Below are 15,623 nucleotides of genomic sequence, written 5' to 3'. Positions count from 1 at the left end.
CCAGGATAACATGATGGTTCTTTAAAAATAAAAGACAAGAAAGCAAAGCTAAGGAGTGTGTGTTCAGTGGCAGAGACAAAGGTGTCCGCAGCAGTGGCCCCTCGCTCCGCAGGTGGCAGGCACACTTAAAGGAGGGCGGGCCGTGCTGTGTGTTCCAGGGGCTGGAACGGGAAGGAGGCATAGGACTTGACTGTGTTAGGCTCAGAATCCGCTTGGGATTTTTTTCAGCATTGGATCTTACTTCTTCCCAGGGTCAGCGCCTACCCAGATGGAAAAGGCAGCCTTACCCCATCGGTGCCCTCTGCTTGCCCCTGTGGCAAGCCTAGTGAAACAAAGTTGATTATTTTTCATCCTCAGCCATTTGGCAGCGACTCAGAAGGAGGCAGGTGCCGGCTCCGGACCAGCTTCCTGCGGTGCCAGGCCACCCCCACCGACCTTCCCAACTCGGAGTGAAAGAAGCGAGTGAATGTGTTCTTAGCTTTTAGTGCTGTGTGTTTCAGCCCTGCCTGGGGGGCTTGCAGGGCCTCAGGAGTGGCTGTGCTTGACAGAGGCCCCACTTCTCGTGGCGGGGGAGGTGACGGTGTTGCCACACCCAGTGAGGCTGCCTGGGGACACAAGGAAGAAGGCTCTGGATCAGCACCCGACGGTGTCCCAAGGGCCCCGGCCACTGTGGGATGTGGGGGATGGGACCGGGAAGGCCCCTCTCTCCTGCCCTGCTGCTGGTTTTCAGCAGGGCGAAAGTGCAGGGGGCTTACTCAGCACCCAGAGGGTGGCTTCCTGTGAACAGTGCCTCAGGCCTGAGCCCAGGTGGGCTTCTGAGCACAGAGAGATGGGAGGCAGGGGGTGGGAGGTCACAACTGCCATCCCCTGGGGCAAAAGAATAGACCTTCCGCATCTCTTGTCATGTTTTCTACTATGTTTAGGCCCTCCTCCATTACAGACGTTAATTTGTCTCCTTGGCGTGTACGAACTATTTTTCTTTGTGCACGTGCATATACAGAGAGAGGAGAAGCAGGGAGCAGAAGCGGGGGGTGAAAGGAAGGGAGAGGGAAAGAGGGTGAAAGGAAGGGAGAGGGAAAGAGGACTGGGAGCATTTTCTCTTCATGTGCCACGCCTGACACTTGGATCCCCGTGGCACCGTCTGTACACTGCGGGGGGGGGGGGGGTGGAAGGGGTGAGAATGTAGCAGAGGCCACAGTAAGAGACGGTTAGAATTATTCCTGCCCTTCAGGACCCATCTCCGGGGGCTTGTCCCCAGCCGACAGACGGGGCTGTGGGAGCTGCCCTGTGACCCACGAGCGCACCCTCTAAAGCTGTGTCGTTCTTGGTGCAGTGGGTTCTGTCACGGTGGCGTAGAGGAAGCAGAGCCGTGGCCTGCCTGACCTTCACTTGCTCAGGAGAAATGAGTCATAGGTCTTGTTCCCCAGATGGAGATTTCTCACTGTGGCAGCCTCTGTCAGTCAGGTGGTTGCCGCATCGGCGCGTCACCTGGGCTGGCTGGATGGTCTTGGGATGTAGGTGGTGTGCCTTCGGCAGCGCACCCCTTGGCAATGTGGGGGGCGTTCAGGGACTTGGGGGCAGATGGTCCACCCCACCGAGCCTCACTCTTTTCTTCTGTTACAAAGGGGCAGCCACCCAGCAATTTAGGATTCCCTGTGAAGCCGGGCCTTTGTGCCGTGTAAAGCCCTATGCGTAGGAGTCCTCCTCATCATTGTTCTTATTTCAGAAAAATCTTTCTACCGATCATTATTCAACCTCAGTGTCTGAGTCTGCCTATTTTGAGTGGGCCAGAATGAGAGGTGGTGTTATGTCTCCTTATTAATAGCCCTTGGAGCATGACTTCCTACCAAAAACAAACAAAAAAAATCTCAGCTCTGCATCTGTCGTGCTGCTGAAATGCCAATCACAGATGTAACTTCCCAGATATATGAAGCTGTGAGAACTCTCTTGGTGTCAATATTTTTGGTATACGTCATTTTAAAAGCAAGCTTATTGGGGAACCTGGATGGCTCAGTTGGTTAAGCATCTGACGTCAGCTCAGGTCATGATCTCAGGGTCCTGGGACTGGGCTCCATCTTGGGCTCCCTGCTCAGCGGGGAGCCTGCTTCTCCCTCTCTTCTGCCCTTCCTCCTGCTCATGCACAGGCGTGCATTCCCTCCCTCTCTCTCTCTCTCTCTGTCAAATAAATAAGATCTTTCTGGAAAATGGGGAGTTTATTATCTCAGTAAACTGATGAAGTTAAATGTGATCCAGCCCTGGGAAAGCTTCCCTGTGCCTTGGGTTCCAGTGTGCCCATGGTCAGATGTGTGTGCGGCCGTCTGCACAAGGTACAGCTCTCCCTTCAAGACGGAAAGCTTCTAAGTCACGCAGCATCTTGGCAAGACATCCCCAGCATTAGAGTGAATCTACATGCTGTTTTCCCAAGAACTTGTGCAAATACAGTATCTACATTAAGGTTGCAAAGCTGGAAGGTCTTCTGCTCACCTCTTTTTGAAATAATAGTTTCGTAGAAGTCTCTAACAGAATTTTTTTCACTTTAATAACCCGAGAATGTCTAAACTAGCGTTCTTCAAATTTCGTATGCAAACTTTCACTCCTGGATGTGTAAGAGCAGGTTTCTCCTGTGAGAACTGGCATGTACCACAGTCTGAGACGTAAGTTTTATTGAGGAATATTCACGGAGGCTTAGGCTTCATTGTGAACACAGGTTCATGTGTGCCTGTCTCCATGTACACACTGCACCGTATGCATTCCCAGCTAAGTAGCTTATCAGTTTGCCTATTTACAAGGATTCCTAATACCATGAAATCAACTGTTATGTAAATTTCAAAAAAAATGGCATAAGTTATCCAACATAAGATACTTGTTTATATGCTCATAAACTGTGCTGTTTATCTTGTGGATGACCGAGTTTGTTTGAATGAAACTTCTTTCTTTTTTTTTTCTTTTTAAAAAATTTTAATTCCAGTATAATTAACATACAGCATTATATTAGTTTCAGGGGTAAAGCAGTGATTCAACAATTTTTAATAATTTTTTATTCTATTTTATACAGTACATCAGTAGTTTTTGATGGAGTGTTCCATGATTCATTGTGTATAACACCCAGCGCTCCATGCAGTACCTGCCCTCCTTGATATCCATCACCAGGCTAACCCATCCCCTCACCCCACACCCCTCTAAAACCCTCAGTTTGTTTCCCGGAGTTCATAGTCTCTCATGGTTCGTCGCCCGCTCCGATTTCCCCCCCTTCATTTTTCCCTTCCTTCCCCTACCGTCCCCCATGCTATTCCTTATGTTCCGCAAATAAGTGAAACCATATGATAATTGTCTTCTCCGTTTGACTTCTTTCACTCAGCATAGTCTCCTCCAGTCCCATCCATGTCGAATGCAAATGTTGAGTATTCATCCTTTCTGATGGCTGAATAATATGCCTTTGTATATATGCACCATATCTTCTTTATCCAGTCATCTGTTGAAGAGCATCTCAGCTCTTTCCACAGTTTGGCTATTGTGGGCACTGCTGTGATACACATTGGGGTGCGTGTGCTCCTTCTTTTTACTGTATCTGTATGTTTGGGGTAAATACCCAGTAGTGCAATTGCTGGGTCATAAGGTAGCTCTATTTTTAACTTTTTGACAAAGCCCCCCATTGACGAAGCTCCCCACTGTCTTCCTAAGTGGGTGCACCAGCTTGCATTCCCACCAACAGTTTAAGAGGGTTCCCCTTTTGCCACAACCTCTCCAACATTTGTTGTTTCTTGTCTTGTTGATTTTTGCCATTCTAACTGGTGTAAGGTGATATCTCACTGTGGTTTTAATTTGAATTTCCCTGATGGCTGATGACGTTGAACATTTTTCATGTGTCTGTTAGCTATTTGTATTTCTTCTTTGGAGAAGTGTCTATTCATGTCTTTTGCCCATTTTTTGACTTATTTGTTTGATGGTGTTGAGTTTGAGATGTTCTTTATAGATCTTGGATACCAGCCCTTTATCTGTAGTGTCATTTGCAAATATCTTTTTCCCATTCAGTGGGTTGTCTTTTTGTTTTGTTAACTGTTTCCTTTGTTGTGCAGAAGCTTTTTATCTTGATGAAGTATATACATATATATAGAAGAATGAAACTCAATCATTCTCTTGCACCATACACAAAGATAAACTCTAAATGGATGAAAGACCTCAATGTGAGACAGGAGTCCATCAAAATCCTAGAGGAGAACATAGGCAGTAACCTTTTCAACACTGGCCACAGCGACTTCTTTCAAAGCAAAACGTCTCCAAAGGCAAAGGGAACAAAAGCGAAAATGAACTTCCCGGACTTCATCAAGAAACTCATCGTTTCTTTGCAAAGAAACAGGCCAGTGAAATGTGGCCAGTGCCTCATTCTTTCTGCAATTCCTTGCTGTTTCTGTCCAGCCCATAGCCAAAGGGAAGCCTGAGGATGGGGCCAAGGCATCTGGAGCAGGGCCGTCCTCTGCATCCATATTCCTTTACTCCTGAAGGCCATCGAACTTCAGCTTTGCATGATTGTCCCTCAGTAATGTCTAAAGGAAGACAGTGGACAGGCAGAACTCGGACTGAAGAAGTGTGACATAGTTTAGCTAAGCAGAGTGAGAAGTGGCCTTGGGAATTGACTGGGTAATTGAGATTGTCTCATTTTTATCAGGAGGTCATTCTTTTATCTAGCAAGTGTCATAGGTGCATCTGGTTCCTTCCCCCCCTCCTTCCTCCATTCAGCAGTGTTTACTGACCACCTGTTGTACATTCCCAATGCTGAGTTAGTCTTCAAGTTTTGATACAGGATGACTCGCTTCCCTAGGCCAAGCCTAATTTTAGTGTTTCATAAGATAAACAATTACAGGATACTGGAAACTTCAAAACTGACCACCCAGTATGTTCCTTTACTCTCTCTCTTTCCCCTCTTACTCCACTCAAAGCACTGTGACTCAGTGTCTGAGTTCTTTGGTTTCAGCCCTTTGCTCATAAGACTTCTTGGCTTTCTTTTCTCCCAAATGTCAAAATGGATCTGTCCGCCACTACCCACCCCCAGTTCCTTTCTGAACGGTGGACAGAGACGGTTTTGTGCACACACATCTAGGTGTCAGAGATATGGCTGTGGTAAAGCCAACCTTGACAGCTCTGTCACTTTGGGGTGGATGCAGCGGTCAAGGCTGCTCTGGAGGATAATAATATCTATCATGAATCACGGAGCTGCCACAATTTTTGAAGAAAGATTTCTCACAGGAGCTTTGCAAGCATTACACATTCCATTTGCCTCAGTAATGTGAAACTTATTTTTCTAAAAAAGGTACAGGCGGATCCTGGTGTGACTCACTAGAGAACAATAGTTAAGTCACAGTTTATTTTTATCTTTTTTCCCAAGAAAAGGAAAAATTGATTAAATGTATAGGGAATGTAAGCAGGCTTGAATCTATAAAAACAGAACTGGATCAAAGAATCATGCAAACACAGATAATGATTAAAATTGGCAAATGCTGTCACCAGGAGGTATGCTGTGGGAGGTCCTGGGTCATCCTGAAGGGACACATCGGTCTTTGTGAGGAAACGAAATTAAGGATAAGTAGGAGTTAATAAGGAAAAAAAAGTAGAGTGTGAGGGTAGGGAAGAGCATGTTCGAGCAGAGGAACAGCATCTGCAAAGGCCCTGGGCTGGAAGGAAATGGAGCGTTGTGTGAAAAGAGAGCAGGGACAGGGCACACATTTGTGCCATCTGTGCACAGGGCCTCTGGCTGCAATCCAGACTCCTCACCCCCCTTATCCATACTCAGATTTCCCCACCTGTGTATTGCTCTCCATTCCTGTCCACATCTTCAGCTTCCATCTGAGATCATATCCTTCTTCCTTTAGCATTTCTTTAGTGTGGGATTGCTGGAGACAAATTGTATCATGTCTTCTGTTCCAAAAAGCTATCTCACCCCCCCCCTTTTTTTTTAATTTCTGGTAACACTTTTTTTTTTATCCAAGAGCTCTGTTGACATATAATTTATGTACCATAAACTTCACCTGTTTAAAGTGCACTGTCAACAGGTGTTGGAGTATTTATAGAGTGTGCAACTATGAACATAATCTAACTTTAGAACATACTCATCTCATCCAAAAGAAACCTTGTGCCCACTAGCAGTCTCTTCCCACTCTAGCTCTCTTCCCCCAGGTCCCCACCCCCAAGCCCTCGGCAAACACTAATCTACTTTCCATCTCTAGGGATTTCCCCGTTCTGGGTATTTCATTGAGGTTGTGGTCTTTTGTGTCAGCTTCTTTCACCCAACGTAGTGTTCACAGGTGATCCAAATTGTAGCATGAATCAGTACTTCATTCCTTTTTATGGCTGAATAATATTTTATCATATGTACATACCACATTTTTTTAAAGATTTTATTTATTTATTTGACAGAGAGAGATCACAAGTAGGCAGAGAGGCAGGCAGACAGAGGTGGGGGTCGGGGAAGCAGGCTCCCTGCTGAGCCTGATGTGGGGCTTGATCCCATGACCCTGAGATCAAGACCTGAGCTGAAGGCAGAGGCCTAACCCACTGAGCCACCCAGGCGCCCCTGTACATACCACATTTTTAAAAAGGATTTTATTTATTTATTAAAGTGAGTGTGAGAGAGAGAGACAGAGAGCAAGCACTAGCATGGGGAATGGCAGGCAGAAGGGCAGCAGGCTCCCTGCTGAGCAGAGAGAGTGATGCGGGGCTCGATCCCAGGACCCTGAGATCATGACCTGAGCCAAAGGCAGAGGCTTTAACCCACTGAGCCACCCAGGTGTCGCCGTGGTTTTTTTTTTTTTTTTTTTTTTTTGCTCATCAACTGATGAACATTTGGGATATTTCTACTTTTTGGTTATTAGAAATAACGCTGCTATGAACATTGGTGGACAAGTTTTTGTGTGCCCTCTTTTTCATTTTTTTGGTTATAAAATACAACAGAAAATTTATCATCTTAACCATTTTTTTAAAGATTTTATTTATTTATTTATTTGAAAGAGAGTAAAAATGAGAGAGGGGGAGAACATGAGAAGGGGGAGGGTCATAGGGAGCAGACTCCCTGCCGAGCAGGGAGCCTGATGTGGGATTCGATCCTGGGACTCCAGGATCATGACCTGAGCCAAAAGCAGTCACTTAACCAACTGAGCCACCCAGGCGCCCCCATCTTAACCATTTTTAAGTGTGCAGTTCAGTGGGATTAAGTACATTCATATTGTCGTGCAACCATCCCCACTGTCTGTCTCCAGAATGCTTTTCACCATGCAAAACAAAAAGTCTGTTCCTGTTAAACAGTCACTCCCCATTACAGGTCTCCCCAGCCTCTAGAAACCACCATTCTACTTTCTGTCTCTATGATTTTGACTCTTCTGAGTAGTGGAATCATAGAGCATTTATCTTTTCATGATTGGCTTATTTCACGTAGCAAAATGTCAAGGTTCCTCCACACTGTAGCTTATTTTTTTTTTTTTAAAGACTTTATTCATCTATTTCACAGACAGAGATCACAAGTAGGCAGAGACGCAGGCAGAGAGAGAGAGAGACGGGGAAGCAGGTTCCCTGCTGAGCAGAGAGCCCGATGCGGGGCTCGATCCCAGGACCCTGGGATCATGACCTGAGCGGAAGGCAGAGACTTTAACCAACTGAGCCACCCAGGCGCCCCCACACTGTAGCTTATTTAAGAATTGCCTTCCTTTTAAGGATGACAAGGAAGAACTTTCTTCTGTTATTTTGCTGTTTTTTTCTATATCTTACAGATTTTTTTATCACTAATTTCATGCATTACAGTCTTCTTTTGTGTTTAGTTGATTTTTTTTTTTGGTAGTGAAATGTTTCAGTTCCTTTCTTCTTTCCCTTTGTACATATTCTGTAGCCACATCCTTTGTGGTTCCCATGGGAATAACATTTGACATCCTAAAGTTATAACACTTTAATTTGGATTTATACCATTTTAGCTTTAGTAACACACAAAACCCCAGTCCCCTTGCAAGTCCATCTTCATCTGTTTCAGTTGTGTATGTCACGGAATAACATCTTTATGCATTGTGTGTCCAGAAACATAAACTAATAATTAAAAAATACATCATTCTGTTATACAATGTAGAAAACAAAATGAGGAATTACAAACCAAAGCTACAACATTGCAAGTTCTTCGACTATCAATTCCTTTTTACGAAACATTTTAGAGTGGGGCACCTGGATGACTCAGTCGGTTAAGAGTCTGCCCTCAGCTCAGGTCATGATCCCAGGTCCTAGATTGAGCCCTGAATTGGGCTCCCTGCTCCATGAAGAGTTTACTTCTCCCTCTCTCTTCCCCTCTCCCCCTGCTTGTGCACACACACTCTCTCTCAAATAAAAACATAAAATCTTTAAAAAAAAAAAAAATAGCACCTCACTAAGTCAGTAGAGCATGCAACTTTTGATCTTAGGGTCATGAGTTCAAGCCCCATGCTGGGTGTGGATGCCTATTTAAAAAGAATTTTTAAAAAAGCAAAGAAGTAGATTAATTCTTCTCAAAAAATAAAAATAAATTAAAAATGTATTGGGCTGGAGTTTGTTCTTTCCACCACCATGGCCGCAACCGTGCTCGGCTTTGGAAGAGGCTTACCTCTGGAGTCCTCCATTGTAGCAAAAAGAAGGTCTAGTTGGATCTCAGTGAGACCAACATAATTGCTAGGGCCAACTCCCATCAGCAGATCTGGAAGCTGATCAAAGATGGGCTGATCATCTGGGAGCATGTGACTATCCATTCCTGGAGTCCATGGCAGAAAAACACTTTGGCCCCGCTGAAAAGCAGGCACATGGGCACGGGGGAGTGAAAGGCTACTGCCAGCACTCAGATGACCAGGAATGTTACCTAGATGAGGAGGATGAGAATTAAGTGCTGGCTGCTTAGAAGATACTGTGAACCTAGGAAGATTGACTGCCCCATGTGTCACAGCCTTACTTGAAAGTGGAGGTAACACGTTGAAAAACAGATTCTCATTGAATACATCCATAGGCTGAAGTCATACAAGGCTGACAGGAAGCTTCTGGGACTGAGCTGAGGCCTAAGACTAAGAAAGCACCTAAGTGCCTTGAAGAGTGGCTCCAGGCCAAGAAGGAGGAAATTATGACTCTGTCCAGGGAAGAAGAGGCCAAGAACCAAAGTTCCCTCTCTTTTGTCTGTACATAGTGGCCTCAGCATTTACATAGATCAGTCATTCAATAAAACAAACCTTTATCTCCAAAAAAAAAAAAAAGAAAGATATTAGTCTCTTAAGTCACGTAGCAAATAAAAAGTGGAGTTATAAACCCATGTGCCCATGTGTTTACCTTTACTAAGATATTTCTTCATATGGCTTCAAATTACTGTCTAGCGCCCTTTCATTCACCCTGCAGGACACCCTTGAACAAATATTTCTTGCAGGGCAGATCTGGTGGTAATGAACTCAGGTTTTGTTTATCTGGAGATATCTTAATTTATCCTTCCCTTTTGAAGGGCAACTTTGCCACATATAGTGTTGTTGGTTGACATTTTTCTTTTTAGCACATTGACTATATCAGCCCACTGCCTTCTGCCTTCTAGACTCTCTGAGAGAAATCTGCTTTATTGGGGATCTCTTGCATGTGATGACTTGCTGCTTCCATGATTCTTTTTAGCTTCCGACTTCAACAGTTTGATTATAACGTATCTCAATGTGTATTTCATCCTGTTTGGAGTTCATTAGCTCCTTCAATGTTTATATTCATGTCTTTCATCAAATTTGGAAACTTTAGAGTCACTCTTCAGATATTCTTTCTGCTTCTTTTTTTCTCTCTCCTTCTGGGACTCCCACAATGCCTAGGTTTGTTTACTTGATGGTGCCCGTATGCTCTGTTCATTTTACTTCAGTCTTTTCTCTTTCTATTCCTCAGACTCAATAATTTCCATTGACCTGCCTTCAGGTTTTCCATTTCTTTCTTCTGCCTGCTAATCCTGCCTTTGAATCCTAGTGACTCTTTCAATTACTGTACTTCTCAGCTCCAGAATTTATTTTTGTTTCTTTTTAGGTTTCTCCTTTATTAACATTTCCACTTTGTTCATACATTGCTTTATTGACTTTCTCCACATCTTCCTTTAGTTCTTTAGATACTTGTTTTGAGATCTTTGTCCAGTACATCTGCCTTGGGCCTTTTTTTAGGGATAGATTCAAAACTGGACATTTGATTCTAATAATGTGGTAACTCCGGAAATCAGACTTTCTCTCTTCCTCAGGATTTGCTGGTGTTTGTTTTTATTTTTTCAATTGCTGTAGGCTCTCTCTGTGCCAAGGGATCAGCCATTAAATTAGTTGATTTTCATATAGTAAACCAACCCACATTCCTTGCATAAATCTATCTCACTTTTACATTTTCTGGATATGATTAGCTAGTATTGTCTCGGGAATTTTTGTGCTTATATTCGTAAGTGATATCAGTCTATAGTTTTCTTCTATTGTGAGTCTTTGTCTGGTTTGACTTTCAGGATAATATTGGCCTCATGGACTGAGTTGGGAGTTGTTACCATTTTTTATTTTTTGAAGAACAATTTGGAAAGGGAAATTTTGCTATTAATTCTTTTGTAAATGTTTGATAGGATGCAACAGTAAATATATCTGGGCCTGGACTTTGATTTGTGGGAAGTTTTAAGTGACTAATTCAATCCCTTTATTTATTGTAAATGTAGTCAGATTTTCTATGTCTTGTTGATTTAAATTCAGTGGTTTTGGTCTTTCTAGGAATTTGTCCATTTCATCTAAGTTATCTATTTTTTGAAATATAATTATTCATAATATTCTTTTTTATCCTTTTTATTTCTCTAAGACTGGTAGTAATGCTCTTTCATTTTTTATTTTAATAATTTGGATCTTCTCTCCTTTTATTAAGTTTAGCTGAAGGTCTGTCAATTTTGTTGATCTTTTTTAAAGAATCAGCTTTTGTTTCATTGATTTTCAAAATGTTTTCCTATTCTATATTTCATTAATTTTTGCTCTAATATTTATTATGTTCCTTCTTCTGTTTTCTTTAGTTTTCTCTTTTTCTAGTTTCATATAGTGGAAAGCTATGATATTGGTTTAAGAGCTTCTTTATGTGGGTGTTTATAGGTGTAAGTTCTTTTAGGCAGTGTTTTAATTGTATCTCACATGTCTTGGTAGGTTGTGTTTTGTTATTCATCTCAAAGTATGTTATCACTTGTTATTTCTTCTTTGACTAGATTGGTTATTTAGCGGTGCATTGTATAATTTCTATGTATTTGTGAATTTCCCCAAATTCTTTCTACTTTTGATTTTTAATTTCCATTGTGATTAAAGAGTGCATTTTAGGGGCACCTGGGTGGCTCAGTGGGTTAAGCCGCTGCCTTCGGCTCAGGTCATGATCTCAGGGTCCTGGGATCGAGTCCCATATCAGGCTCTCTGCTCGGCAGGGAGCCTGCTTCCCTCTCTCTCTCTCTCTCTGCCTGCCTCTCTGCCTACTTGTGATCTCTCTCTCTCGCTGTCAAATAAATAAATAAAAATCTTTTAAAAAAAAAAGTGCATTTTATTTGAATTAACTCATTCTAAATTTATTGAGTCTTATTTTATGGCCTACCATATGGTGTCATGAATAATGGTCTATAGCAGGGAAGGCAACTATGTATTTTGTTGTTGAATGGAGTGGTACATATATAAATATATTATAATTGATTTATACACTTGCTTAAGTCCTTTACATCATTGTTGAGTTTCTGCCTGTTTGTTCTATCCATTTTTGAAAGTAAGGTCCCCAATTATTGAAGTTGCCAGAATTATTATTGAATTGCCTTTCTCCATTTTATCAATTTTTGCTTCATGTATATTGAGGCTCTGATTTTAGGTACATACCTGTTTATAAGTGTTCTATCTTCCTGATGGATTTACCAATTTATCATTACAGAAAGACTCTGTTTTTCTCTGGTAACAGTTTTCTCTTAAAATCTGTTTTTCTCTGACATTAATACAGCCATTTCATTGGTTATTTAGGAGCATAGTATTTAATTTCCACATATTTGTGACTTTCCCAAATCTCCTTCCCTTATTTATTTCTAATTTCCTTCCATGGTTGTCAGAAAACATACTTTCTATAATTTCAAGCCTTTTAAATCTATCTGGGCTTGTTTTATGGCCTAATTGTGGTCTATTTTGTAGAATCTCTTATGTGCACTTGAGAAGGCTATTCGTTCTGTTGGATGGAGTATTCTGTAGATTTCTATTAGATCCAGTTGGTTAACGGTGTTCTTCAAATCTTTTGTATCATTGTTAATACTCTGCTTAGTTCTATCACTTATTGAGAGTAGGGTGTTGAAATCTTCAGCTATTGTTGAATTTTATATTTGTCAGTTTTTACGTCATCTGGGAAGAAGCACTAGCTCTGAGACTCTGAATTCTCTGTCCATGTTCTCCCATTTGCAGGACACTGGAAAGCAAACGACCTCAGTGATCAGATGACGTTTCAAGACAGGTATTTAGGAATGGTTCTAAGATTTTTCAGATGATCTGGCACATGAGCATTGGTATTCAGATTCATTTTGATTTACTTTTATTTTTTTAAAGATTTTATTTATTTATTTGAGGTGGGGTAGAGAGCACAGAAGAAGAGTGAGAGGAAGAAGCAGACTCCCCACTGAGCAGAGAGCCTGCCGTGGGATTTGATCCCAGGACCCCAAGACCGTGACCTGAGCCGAAGTCAGACGCTTAACTGACTGAGCCACCCAGGTGTCCTTGACTTGTTTGTTTTTTTTTTCTTCTTGACTTGTTTTTAAACATAAACTGCATTTGTGGTTCTGTGATCACTGGTTTGTAATTTTCTTAAAAGTTAATTGTAATTGTCATCACTCACCCTGAGACTCTCAGGTATAGCCACACAGGCAAAGGTAGAGTCAGCTTTCTCCAGGACATGGCTATACCAAGTAGCTACAGGCACTGGAAAAAGCACAAGAGAAGCACACCTAGATTTGGCCTCACTGAAATACCTTCACCTGGGCCAAATTTACCTCTGTTTTTAATCTTTTCGAAGTTGTGTTGCTTTGTAAAGAAAATATAGCTTCCTTCAGTCCTCCCTCAGTTTCCATTGAGAAGGGTCATGATAAGGACTATGTATTTTTTACAAAGTCAGGTATCAGTTTCCTGGAGGATTTCCCCAGTCTTAAATCAGATTGTAAGAATAGATCCATTTCTGGAGCTGGATGATTTACCGTTTTTCATTCTCTTGGTACACCTGTCAGTCATCTGCAGAAACGTTTCTCATTCTGTCAGCTGTCTTGGTCCTGTGTTGTGCTCCATTCCTTGCTGCAGGCACTGTCCTAGGTGCTGGTAGGAGAGCAATGGATGTAACTGGCACAGAGCTCATCCTGCCAAGCTCGCCGTCTTGAAAGGGAGGGGAATGTTAGGCAGACATCGTATAAACAAGTTTGCTAACAGCATTGGTGGGCATTGTGAAAGAAGGTACAAGGGCTGAGAACGAATACCACAGGGATCTGAACATGGCCTGGAGGGTGTGGTGGGATTGGCGGGTCTGTAGGGATGAACACCAAGGCTTTCGTACGTAATTATGTGCTCAGGTTATGCAGTCAGTTTACAGATATTTTTCTTTTCCTTGTGTAGGTAAATATAACGGATTAGAACCTGTAAAATATCTTATTAAAACTATTCTCATTCTTCACATGAATGACGTTTTGTAGAATTTTTCAATATAAGCTGCCACTAATGATGAAATTTTGCCATGAGCCTGTGATTACAGTTAGGGTTCAGAGAGAGGGAGTGGGGCAGCCCGCCACCCAGGGAGGCTTCATTAGATGCAGGACTCCCCTGGATTCTGTAGGTACCCCTACTACTCATCACACTGATGAGTGCTGTGAACTACAGAGGGGGCTGGAGGCTCAGTCCCCTAAATCAGTGAGAACCCCTAAAGAGATCCATTCAGCTCTAGGTTTGAAGAATAAGTTTTCCTTTCCCTGGAGTAGAGCTGTCAGAACAACAGGGGTTGGGCATGGTGCTAGAGGGCAGAAAGCTGGTAGGGGACATTGAGGTGGCCTGAGGTGAACTTGGAGTTCAAGCAAAAGGGGTGCTGGAAATTATAGGGTGTTTGCCACATTACCTTTCTCATTATGGTTTTCTTTCTTCTGGCATGTCCTTGAATTTTACTAGGAGTGGGGAGAACATGTGTTTAGAAAGTCAAGCCCTTGGGCCCCGTAGAGAAGACATTCCGTCATAACAGCTCTGGAGTATTACCCCTTGGGGTGTCTGAGTGAAGAGGAAGGTCCTCCATGTGCACACGCCACAGTCCCAAGGGGTGGACATTACGCTGTGGCCTGGAGTGTGTTCTCACCAGTTACCTGGCAGTGGTTTGGTTCTCCTTGCTCGACAGGGTCCTTCAGGCTGCAGGGCATTGGAAAGCACAGGGGTCCTCTGGGAATCCAGATGTCTTGATCTTGGGTAACATCGGCTCTAACGTGAGCCTCTCGCACAAGCAGACTGTCTTCATGAGATAGATTCAAACTCCCCCGCTACCAGGACATGCTGGTTGTGCATGCTTTTGTTGACGTTTAGGCAAAAACATGCATTAGTATGAGGTGGGCAACAAGCTGCAGAAACTGACAGCTGTTCTCAGCAAGTGCTTGTGCGTGCTGTGTTTGCAGTCCATTTAATTCAAGTTTTCTTTTATCCCCATTTTATATATGGAGAAACTAGGCTCAGCACTGGTGTGTGGTGGGATGAGGTTTCAACCCCTGGACTGCCTGATGTCCCAGTCTTTGCCCTTTTCCTCTGCACCATATTACACTCTTCTTGGTATAAAGATGCTTGGAACAGAAAATATAAGCAGGTTCTAAAACTTCCCATGTAGGCTGAGCCTGATTCCCATATAATCTCTTCATCTGTGGGGTGATCTTTGCCTCTGTGTGTGAGTCCATTAACAGCCTTGGCATCTGGTGGTGCTCCCTGCATCCAGCCCCACCAGGATGTGCCTTACAGCAAGTTGAAGACTGGGCCGTTCTCTTGGGCCTTCCACCAGCTCCTGAACCTGCTGCCGTGTATGACTTCACCACAGCTGCATCATTCATGCCAGGAGGAAGCCAGTGTGAGCAACCAGATCTGCTCCACCCTTGGTGGGAGGCAGTGCCCTTCTATACCCCAACCCCTGGGGCTTGTGCACGCACTCTCCCACATAGATCTGCATGATCATGACTCCTCAAGGGTGATAACAGATATAGAATGACAGCCTCAAACCCCTTCACCCTAAACTGAGATGCTCTGGCAAACCCAGGGACTGGCCTCCTGGGGCCTCTGGCCTCTGGGTGCAGGCATGTTTCTGCACAGGGCTATTTGACAGACAGAGTCATTTCAGTAGGAGGTGCATATCCTTTGGATTTCCTAGCTTCCCTGAAGCCCCTCTGATGATAGCTCAGGACTCTCGCCTTCACTGGCTCAGTACCTGCAAGAGGCAGGGAGCATGTCAGTCTCATCCACACTGTGTCCCAGGCCAAAGAAGTGCCCCCCTTGTTAGATATATAGTCGACATGAATATGCAGGTTGGTGTCTCTGCTTTGCTACTTTGAGCCAGTTAATATACTTATTTGATATATATTCTCGGTCCCAAAATGTGAATAC

The 15,623-nt window shown here is 43.3% G+C and overlaps 1 protein-coding gene and 1 pseudogene across 5 annotated transcripts in view; both read left to right on the top strand.

Moving 5' to 3' along the window:
- Positions 1-15,623, top strand: part of CRACDL (CRACD like) — a 133,965-nt gene that overhangs the window by 58,346 nt on the left and 59,996 nt on the right. The window lies entirely within an intron of this gene.
- Positions 8,538-9,175, top strand: LOC123926548 (annotated as a pseudogene).

This window comes from Meles meles, chromosome 16 (assembly GCF_922984935.1).
Source record: "Meles meles chromosome 16, mMelMel3.1 paternal haplotype, whole genome shotgun sequence".
Taxonomy (NCBI): Eukaryota; Metazoa; Chordata; class Mammalia; order Carnivora; family Mustelidae; genus Meles; species Meles meles.
This window is presented reverse-complemented; position numbering and strand designations above follow the sequence as displayed.